Source organism: Nannospalax galili, unplaced genomic scaffold (assembly GCF_000622305.1).
Source record: "Nannospalax galili isolate Female #2095 unplaced genomic scaffold, S.galili_v1.0 scaffold151, whole genome shotgun sequence".
Taxonomy (NCBI): domain Eukaryota; kingdom Metazoa; phylum Chordata; class Mammalia; order Rodentia; family Spalacidae; genus Nannospalax; species Nannospalax galili.
The window spans coordinates 3,640,860-3,651,905 of NW_008332087.1; positions in this window are offsets into that span (position 1 = coordinate 3,640,860).

An 11,046-nucleotide genomic window follows, 5' to 3' on the forward strand; every position below is an offset into this window, starting at 1 on the left:
GAGGTTGCCCGCTTTGCTCTCTAATAAATTCTGCCTATCTTCTACACTATACTTGTCTGAATTCTTTCAATGGAGATCACAAAGACAAAGGAGCTGAGGGGATGCCAGAGCAAGATCTCAATTAAAGAAAAAAAAAAAAGGAGATTATTACTTCAAAATTAGTGCATTTTTGTGTTTTTTTTTTTTTAATTTGTGTGAAAGAGAGAGAGAGATGGCATGTATGTGAAGGTCAGTGGACAACTCTGGAATTAGTTGCCTCCTACCACCTTGTAAGACTGGAGGAATGTTGGCCTACACATAAGTACCTCTACAGGCCCCAGATTCAGGGTTTTATAAGGGTGAAGTTGCTGACTCACAGGTTGGTGGAAAGTGACTCCTGGTTAAACAGGAGACCCTTATGGTCTCTTCTAATTCTAAACCTCAATCATCCAAAATCTAACAGTAGTTCAAGGAGCAAATAATGACAGTATACAAATTTATTCAGAGAAAAGGGTAACAGGAAAAGTACTCCACAACTCAGTCTTTGGAGCCCTACCTAGTAAAGAAGCCAGGCAGAGGGGTAGCAGCATCATGTATCAGAGTCAATTGCATGCTTTAACAAAGAAGCCTAAAAAGCAGGGGCAATCTGAATGTAGCACCCTACCTAAAAACAACAAAATCAGAACCACAGAGATACCTGCAAGACTGATTGACACAAAGCCTGCAGGTTCTGGGAAAACCCAGACAACAATGTGAGGTTCCATTTCAAATAAATAAAAAGTAAAAAGGTTGGGCCGGGCGCGGTGGCGCATGCCTTTAATCCCGGCACTCGGGAGGCAGAGGCAGGCAGATCTTTGTGAGTTCAAGGCCAACCTGGTCTACATAGTGAGTTCCAGGACAGCTGGGGCTACAGGTAGACCCTGTCTCAAAAAGACCAAAAAAAAAAAAAAAGTAAAAAGGTGAACAAATTCATATGATCATTTTACTACAGGCAGAAAAAAATTAGAAATCTACAAACAGAAAGCAATTTCTTTTTTTTTTTTCTTTTGTTTCCAGAGGTTGGTAAGACAGTCTCACTTTATAGTTCTAGCTGACCTGGAACTTACTATATAGCCCTGGCTGACTTTGAACTTGCAATCTTCTTGTATCTGCCTCCTGAATACTGAGATTACAGGGATATACCACTATGCCTCACTATAAAAGAACTTTTTAAAAGATTTTTCACATTTCTTTATTTTACTTTAAGAGTGTTTTGTCTGCATGTATGTGTGCCACACGTATGCAATGCCTGTAGAGGCCAGCAAACTGTCAAATTCCCTGGAACGAGAATTAAGGATGTTTATTAGGCACCTGCTACATAGAGGCTGGAAACCAAACCCAGGTCCTCTACAAGAGCAGGCAGTGCTCTTGTCCACTGAGTTGTCTCTCTAGCTCTCTTTTTAAAATGTTTATTTTTAGTTTATATGTATGAGTGCACCAAATGCATGCAGTACCCCCAGAGGCCAGAAGAGGGCATTGGAGTCCCCTGAAACTGGAGTTTCTGATGGCTGTGAGCTGTCATCTGGGAGCTGGAAACAGAACTCAGGTCTTCTCCAAGAGCAGTCAGTGCTTTTAACCACTGAGCCATCTCTCCAGCTCCTATAAAAGTTTCTGTTTTGGTTTTGGTTTGTTTGGTTTTTGGTCTTTTTGAGACAGTCTCCTGGTAGCCCCAGATGGCCTGGAACTTGCTATGGAGAGCAAGCTGGCCTCGATGATCTTACACAAATTAGCTTGCCTCTGCCTCCCAGGTGCTGGGATGAAAGACATCTGCCACCATGCCCAAGTGTCTACAAACAATGTAGTAAACATATTTAATGGTGAAGTAAAGTAATTTCTTTGAAACAGGCAGAAAAATGTAGATTTAAAGTATCATTTAAACCAGCATTCGACAAATTTAAAAACCTAAGAATACTCTGAGTAAGACATGTAAGACCTCACACTGGTTCACTAACAGTGCAGCTTTACAACTTAGACAGAGGACCCGAGAAAGAACACAAAGTGGGTGGGCATCTCCAGAGGAGGAAGGAAACAAACAGGACACAATACTAATGTACTGATAGCAGACATACTAGCCCATGCGTTCACAGAAACGGCCACAAGAACAGCATCATACTTTAATGAGAGGTTGAAGGGACTGCTCATTTATATCTTGTGGTCAAACTACTAATTCTCATATGGAAAAAATGAAATTGGATAAATCCAAAATTCCACATGCATACAATAGAAATGAGAATGACTAGAAGTTTCAGGTTTGTTAGCAAATTATAATTATGGAGTTGCTATTTATGAAAATAAAACATTTCTTTTGGAAAAAAATTAATTTGTCCATCTCATACAACACAAAAATCAAGTACAGATGGGTTGAAAACTTCAATGTGGAAAACTAAAACTTGTTAGATAATATTTTTTTAGATTTTTTTAACTCAGAATAAGAAATTTTTAATGAGAAAATTCAAAGTACATGTTATAATGAAAAAGAACGGCAGTTTTGATCAGATTGAAATTGAAATTTTCTTTTTTAATTTTGTGTATATGAATGTAATGCCTGCATGTGTGTAAGCGTAATGCAATGCCCGTGGAGGTCAGAAGAGGGTGTTGGATCCCCTGCTATTGGAGTTACAATGGTTGTTAGCCACGATGTGGATGCTGGGACTCAAACCCAGGTCCTCTGAAAGAGTAGTCAGTTCTCTTAACCACTGAGCCATTTCTCCAGTTCCTAAAATTGAAATTTTCTAAGCTGGACATGTAGTTCATTTTAGCATGCACTAGGCCCTGGGTTTAATACTATAACAACAACAACATAAAAGCAAAATTAAAGTTTCTCTTCTAACAAGGAGAAAGTACTTGCAGTTCATCTATCCAATAACATCAACAAAAATTATGACTAGAATTCATAAAGAATTCTCAAAAATCAACAGTGAAAAATATCAAGCAATCCTATCATAAAATGAGCAAAAGACTTTAACAGATCTTTCACCACAGACAATATACAGAAGGCAATTATCAGCATGTGAAGAGACTCAGCATCACTAGTTACCAAGGAAATGAAAATAACACAAGGGCTATTAGCTAAAAAAATACCCAGTGACAATGCTAAATGCTAGTGAAGACATGGAGAAAACAGATCTGCTATATTGGGGGGACAGTAGCAGTGCTATATCCATTCTGGAAGATTGGTAGTTTCTTATAAATCTAAGCATACATTTACTATAAAACCAAAATTGGACTCCTGAGAATATATCTCAGAGAAATAGGCCTATGTTTAGTTTTAAAAAAGGGCTGGGGTATAGCTCTTGATTTCTTTGTATGAAGCCTTGGGTTCAATCCCCAGAACACATACACACAGACACACAGATATACATACTACACAAATATTCGTAGCATCTTTATTCTTTTTCTTCCCCAAGCATCTTTATTCTTAATAACCAAACTAGGAAGAATCTAGATGTCCGTTAGTGGGTGTGGTTAAGAAACAGTGGTATAATATGAGATATTATTACTCAGCAAGAAGAAGAGATAAAGTGCTGACATACTTGGGAACGTGATGAATGTCAAGAAAGTCATGCTAAAGGAAGAAAACGAAAAACATCTATTTGTAGATAGGCATGATGGTGTATGCTTATAATCAATCCCAGCACTTAGAGATAGGATGCTGAGATAGGAGGATCATGAACTGAAGGCCAGCCTGTGACAAGTGAGCTTAGAGCCAGCCTGGACTACATGGCAAGGCCCTGCCTTAAATATATATATATATAAAAAAAAACATATATATACATATATATATGGGTCCACTAACATAGCATTTGTGAAATAACACAAGCATGAAGATGGAGGTTAGATCAATGGTTGCCAGGGGATGGAGGGAGAGAGAAGTGTGGCCACAAAGAGGTTGCAGAAGGAGGTCTGTAGGCATGAACTATACTGTATGGTGAACGTAGTTTTGGATACATGAATACACAAATGTATAAAACATAAAACTACAGACTGACATTAGCATAGAAAGCTAGTTAAATATATCCATTTATATATCTATATAGATAGAGATATATAAACACCTTAGATGAATCCAATGTCAATTTTATGATTTTTGTGTTTGGACCACTACAGTTAGGTTAGGCAAGATGTTATTGCTGGAAGAAACTGAGTGAAAGTACTCGGGACCTCCCCTACAAGTTTGTTTGCAATTTCTTGTGAATTTCTAATTACTTCAAAATAATAAGCTCTAAAAAGTTAATGTTCATCTACCAGAAAGCGCCATAAAGAAATAGAGAAGGGAGGAATTATACACAGAGAAGGACTTTTTTTTTTTTTTTTTTTTTTTTTTTTGAGTAGGTCTCCCTAGTCCCAACTTGTCTATTAGTTACTATGTGGACCAGGCTGGCCTCAATCTGTGAGACATGCCTGCCTCTGCCTCTGCTTCCAGAGGCTGGGATTAAAGGAACACATCACCACACCCAACCCTGAGAAGGGCATTTGTAAAACATATAACCACCAAAGGATAAACTGTCCAAAATAAAATAATGCAATAGAAAAAAATGGGCAGGTGCCCAGAGTTTGATGCCCCTGTCTCCTAGACAAGTGTCTGTCAGCTGGTCAATGCTGTATGAACGGCAGGAGTTGGGGGGGGGGGTCTTTTGACTGTCTGTTATTGCTTCACAGCTACTGAGTAACATTTAGTTACAAGTCTTTTCCTCCTCCTTGAAGGTGAGGTGCACATCCCCCATTAATTCTTTCAGAAAACCTGAGAAGCACGTGAACTGTTGTCTTAGTTACTTTTCTGTTGCTGTGCTAAAACACTGTGATCAAAGGAACTTATAAAAGGAAGTTTATTTAGCTTATGGTTCCACCATGGCAGGGAGGCAGAGGTGAAGGTAGGAGCAGAAGCTGAACACTCACATCTTCAAGCAGTCACAGGAAGCAATGATGGAGATCTGGCAAGGCTTAAGAACTCTCTAAGAGGACTCCCAGGGACATGTTTTCTCCAGCATGGCCACACCTTCTAAGACCTTCCAAAACAGCGCCACCAACTGGGGACAAAATGTTCAAATACTTGGAGCCCATGGAGGACATGGGCTCAATCAAACCACCACAACTATGTACCAGGGATCTGAGCAGCACACGTTCTTCCCTCACTATAGGCTTACATCCCATCATCTTGGACATAGCAGATGATCCCACATGTCACAAGAAAGAAAAATGATGCTAAACTCTGAATCTTGGGTATATTACCAAAGTCATATATTAATACCTAAAACTACTCTGACAGTATTAAGATGTGAGGCTTTGGGACGTAACACATCATGAGGGCTCATCCTTTTCAATGAGATTGATGCCCTCATAGTAAAAGGGTGAACAGACTGGACTTGTACGGTCTGCTATTAAGGACACCCAAAGAAGACCCAATCTGAAGCACAGAGCAAGCCCTCCTCAGACACCAGATTGGCAGGTACTTTGATCTTGGCTTTTCCAGTTTTTGGAACTGTAAGCAATAAATTTCCAATGTTCATAAATTACCCAGTTTAGTTGAGGGTGGTTAAGCATTCCTATAATCTCAGTAGTTGAGGAAGTAAAGGCAGGCGGTTCAGGAGTTCAAGGTCATCCTTGGCTATCTACCAAGTTTGAGTGTCCTGGACTATACAAGACCTTGTCTCAAAAACTGATGGATGGATGGATGGATGGATGGATGGATGGATGGACAGATAGATAATATATATTGCCCAACATAAGGCAGTTTGTGATAGCAGTCCACATAGACTAAGATACATGTTGGTGCCAAAAGTTCCAAACCCCCGGAACAGTGTCATCCTAAGGGTACCCCACAATTGCAGTCTCTTAGAGTACCTGCTGTCTCCTCAGTTCTCCATGGTCAAAACCATGCCCAGAGGGATCTGACCAGGAGTCCTGTATTCAATCAAGCCTCTTCTCTGAGGTTTTACACAGCTTGACAGGCCCTTGCCTGGGATCCCTGCGTCTCATCATCCATCTCATCCTTCCATCATCCCTCCGTCTCAGAACCAGGCTCCTTGACCTCTGCATTGTCTCCACCTGACCAGCTCTTGGCAAATGTTTTTGATGATGCAGCTCCAGGTATTTCTACCTTCTCCCATGCATGCTCAATGGAATGTTCTCTTGCAATGTAAGTTACCATCCAACATCCAACTGAGGTGCCATATTCCCTTGGAGTCCTCCATCCTAGACTGAACTGCTCCCCTCTTGGCCAGTGACACTTCTACCCTCACACTTAGCTGGCTGGGGTCTTCAGTCTGTCTCCTCTGCCTGACTGTAAGATTCCTGGGTACAAAATCTTTTCAGGTCCTCTGTAATACTCAAAGCAATGACAGGTGCACAATAGAAGTTTGCTGAATGAAGTTTATTGTCATGGCTAAATCATTTGCTACAGGATATTGTTTTTAATATTTATATCAATTTATTTAATGAATCTTCATTGTCTCTAAATCCCACATTAAGTCTTTTAAAATTGAAGTATTCTGGACAGGTTTTTAGAAATAAATAAATTTTAATTAAATACTTAATGTAGCATACAAAGTTGAAAAGGCTGTAATTCATATAAGCAAAGACCCTGCTGCTTTATGTTGAAAATAATGTACAATAAAGGCTGGGACCGTAGCTCAGTGACACAATGTTTGCCTCCTGTGTCCAAGCTTCTGGATTCAATCCCAAGCACCACAAAAGTAGAACAACCACCGCAAAATAAATAGTAAATAACTATGTATAAATTAAAATTGTAAACAGCTAAACCGTTCAGACATATGGTTGAAAATTAGCCCATTTCAGTGCAGTCTTTCAGTACACAAGGTTGTTTCTGTTGTTAAAATACTGACATTGTAACATTCATTTCAATAGAAAGATATTGTTAACCTCAGTGTTGTTTTAAATCTGGGAACATCTTTTCTACAAAAGCAGCAAGACCAATCGATGCTTAGGGTTTAAAGCATAAATGTTTAAAAAAAAAAAAAAAGTCTTTGTCACCAGAGTTATCTGTTAAAAGTCTAGAGTCACTGACATTTTTATTTTGCTGACTGGTTTTTCAGAACAATCTCAGAAAAAATGCATTTTCTAAGTACAGGATGCATACAATTTACATATGCATGTGGAAGAATTAAAGCATATCATAAATCTTACAAATATAGCCCAGTCTCTGCTCTGCATTCCTGGGCCTCTTTCTTGGAAATGAAAACAGGCATTCCTTCACCAGCAGCAGGGCATTTGGATAATGTGTTACCCCAAACTGTGTGTATGCATGTTGTATATTGAAAGGGGACGGAAAGACCCAAAGATCCTTTGGAAAATTAATTTGGGGAAGGAATGGAAGCAGATTAGACAATATCCCCTGACTTTCCTGTCATTTATATACAGAACACAGATAAAGAAAGAAAGTCATGTCGGTGACCTCCTAGATTATTCTGTGGGAAAATCTAGGGCACTTTGTAATACACATTTGTCTTTCTTTTACTATTGCTGGCATGTGTCACAAGCTAAAGCAACCGCCCTGGTTAAAAAAGGCCAGATGTTAACTCCAGGTTTCTAAAGTCTGGATTTCAAATTTTATCTAGAAAATTACTATACTTCTATCATCTTAAAAAGTTTTCTAGCTATGGGACTATAATCAGAAAATAATAAAGGTCCCGGGAATTCTGACATTACAGCTATAATTCAAAAGGGGAAAAAAATCACCACTGTTGCCCCCCACACTAATTTCTACCTATGGGAATATAAGCAGAAATAAAGGTCCTGGGAATTCTGACATTACAGCTATAATTCAAAAGGGAAAAAAACCACCACTGTTGACCCCTACACTAATTTTATTACTGAAAGCACCAATATCCAGAAACAAAGTTTGGTAAAAGACACACACATACCAAATAAGCAAAAGTCTTACTGGTGATAATTTAGAGAAAGGTTATAAAAGCAACTTCAGTGTAAAAAAGAACCACCTTTTCCTACTATTAAAGTAGTAACTTTGAATGCCTAGTACACTTAGAAAAAACTTCAAACAAAACAAACAAGCTTCAACAATGGAAAAAGAGTAATTCAAGTGACAAGAAACTGATTTTTTTTCCTTTGTCATTAACAAAGAGCAAATATTGAAATCCTGTAACAGAATTGACCCCAAGGACTAGTCTTATCTTCCAGTCACTCTATGCTGTCACCCCAATCAGGCCTCCTCTCATATTGAGCCCTCAGCCCAGCAGACCCTGCATGGGGGGCTTCACTGATAGGCAACTTTTAATTGTTACTTAATACATTATCAGAAGCACAGGTAAACACCTCATCTGGTGCAGCCGTGGCTCTGGTGGTCTCAGACTAGCCCACTCCTCTAGTGTGCTTGGCCATGAAACGGAATAATCACTGGGCTCTGAGGTCATATAGGGCAATTACTTGGCCCAGTGCCTGAATCACAGTGGGTGATTATTCTTAAACAGAATCATGAATGCACAAGGAGACATCATACAACTGACTTTGTCACCTTAAATCTATTCTGATAATTACTATTTCCTAATCACCCTCATTGAAAATAAAAAACTTTCTGATAACAATTAATGCACTCTTCTTCAAATCTAACCTTTTCAGTGCAAAACTGTATCATGGGTTCGCTGATTGCAGAGTAGAAGGACAAAGTGACATAAAGGGACAGCAGGAGGAAATTGGGCAAGAGTTGGTAGGTGGGAGGTAGAGGTATAGATGATATGCCTGTCCATATCCTGATTTCATTGGTGGTTATATGACTCAACACATTAGTCAAAACTCAGGGAACTATACCAAAAGAGTGTGATTTTCATGACGTATCAATTTAAAATATTTTTATTACAAAATAATCTTATCTAGAAAACAAATCAAAACAATGGCATAAATGAACTTTTATAACCAAGATATTGTAACCGCTATATTCTGTACTACCCCATAGTTAAACATAAATCTAATCAACTATAACCAGCTCTGATTTATTCAATATGCCAGTGCTGTTTTGTTTTTTTTTAAAGGGGAGGGGGCAGTGCTTTTCTATAACAGAAATAGCAATGCACAAAATTTAAGTGGTACTGTCCATCTGCCAGCAAAAGGAAGCTCTTGGTCATCTCTGGCTTGGCTCTGTAAATCCTATCTAATCAGTAGATTTCTAAGGAACATGAATTATTGCCCTCAATCTACAAAAAGTAATATATTAATATTAGATTTTAAAGATTTAAGGAAGCATAAACAATTAGACAAATACATGTCAAGAGATAACAATCCTGGTGGTACAATCCTATAACCCCAGCCATTCCAGAGACTAAGACAGAGGGTTCCAAGCCTTGGCAACTTAGCAAGACTCTGTCTCAAAAATAAAAGAGGAGGGACTAGGGTTACAGCTCAGAGGCAGAGCACTTGCGTAGCATTTACAAGGTTCAACTGTGAGTACTGAATTTTATTTTATTTTTTTTAACCTTGGTCTTGGGGATTAGATTCAGGACCACATGCGTGTTAGTCAAGAACTCTTCCTACCACTGAGCTACATTTCTAGCCTCACATTTTCTATTTAAAAAATGTTGTGATTCATTCATAATTAAGTCATAAACTACACATCTACAAGGTAAAATCCCAACACAAACAAGTTTAACCACTGTTATTATTTGGTTTCACATAAAAGGCACTAACTTGACTTTCTTTTTTCCCATTCAAATAAGCTGGAGAAAAACGAACCGATTTGAAAGCAAGCACACTGAAAATAAGAACCATGGTGCGTGGGGAGGGGGGAATCGTAGCATCATGAAAAATGTTTAAGTCATTTGTTTTTCTCTCAAATGCCTTAATTCCACTCAGATCAATGTCTGTCCATAACTGGTCTGGAGTCTGGTTTGAATGCTTTTCAGGTGACTGCCCTGTGTAGGCAAGGTTGAGAACCTTTGATTTTCATTTTTCATTAAAGGAAAGCTCCAAAGAAAGTCAGATCCTACAAAAAGCTACTGTAAGCCACAGCCTAAGATTTCCAAGCCGATATTATTAAGCTACTGCTCAGAGGCAAATTTAATCATTCAAAGTGAAAGTATGTATTCTGGATACGAGGAAGTGAGAAGCTTTCCACAATGCCAATTAATTAGTGGGACGTTAGGATGAACAAACTACATTCTGGACATCTTAGCACAAGTTACGTGAAAGTATAATGAATTCCCATTCTGCTTTCGACTTTTTAGAATGCTACACTGGAATCATGACATCAAGTCAATGAACTAAAAACACAGGAAAACAGGCCAAATCGCCACTGCCCTTAAGACCTGCAGTAAGCTTATAATACAATGTCAATCTAGTTAAGAAACACACGCTGGGGGTTGGAGAGATGGCTCAGCCAGTGGTTAAGAACACTGAGTGTTCTTACAGAAGACCTGGGTTCGAATTCCAGCACCCACCTGGTACCTAACAACTATCGGTAACTCCAGTTCCAGGGGATTCGATAGTCTCTTCTGTTCTCCGTGGGCACTGCATGACATGGGTGCACTTACCTATATGCAAGCAATACATGCATACACATAAATTTGTGTGGTTTTTTTTTATATAAAACATGCTGGCAAAAAAGAAAGAAAAGAAGAAAGGAAGGAAGGAAGGAAGGAAGGAAGGAAGGAAGGAAGGAAGGAAGGAAGGAAGGAAGGAAGGAAGGAAAAAGAAGAAAGAAAGAAAGAAAGAAAGAAAGAAAGAAAGAAAGAAAGAAAGAAAGAAAGAAAGAAAGAAAGAAAGGGCTGTACTTTAAGGTGCACTATTAGCCAAATGGCTTACAAATATGGTTATATTTGGTATCCAAGAAACGGGAAGTGAGAACGTGGAGTTACTTGTCCAGCAATGCTAAGAACCATAGAACACTATGTTCCTAGCAGATGTCATGGAAATAGAATATGAGCTCCACGAAAGGGTTTTTGGTTTTGTTTTTAAGTTTACTGCTTAACTTTTATGACATAAAGCTAGTTAAGTATTCAATACATGTATTGGATTAATGAACGAATGGGAAGTATATGCAAATACAAACTACATCACATTCTA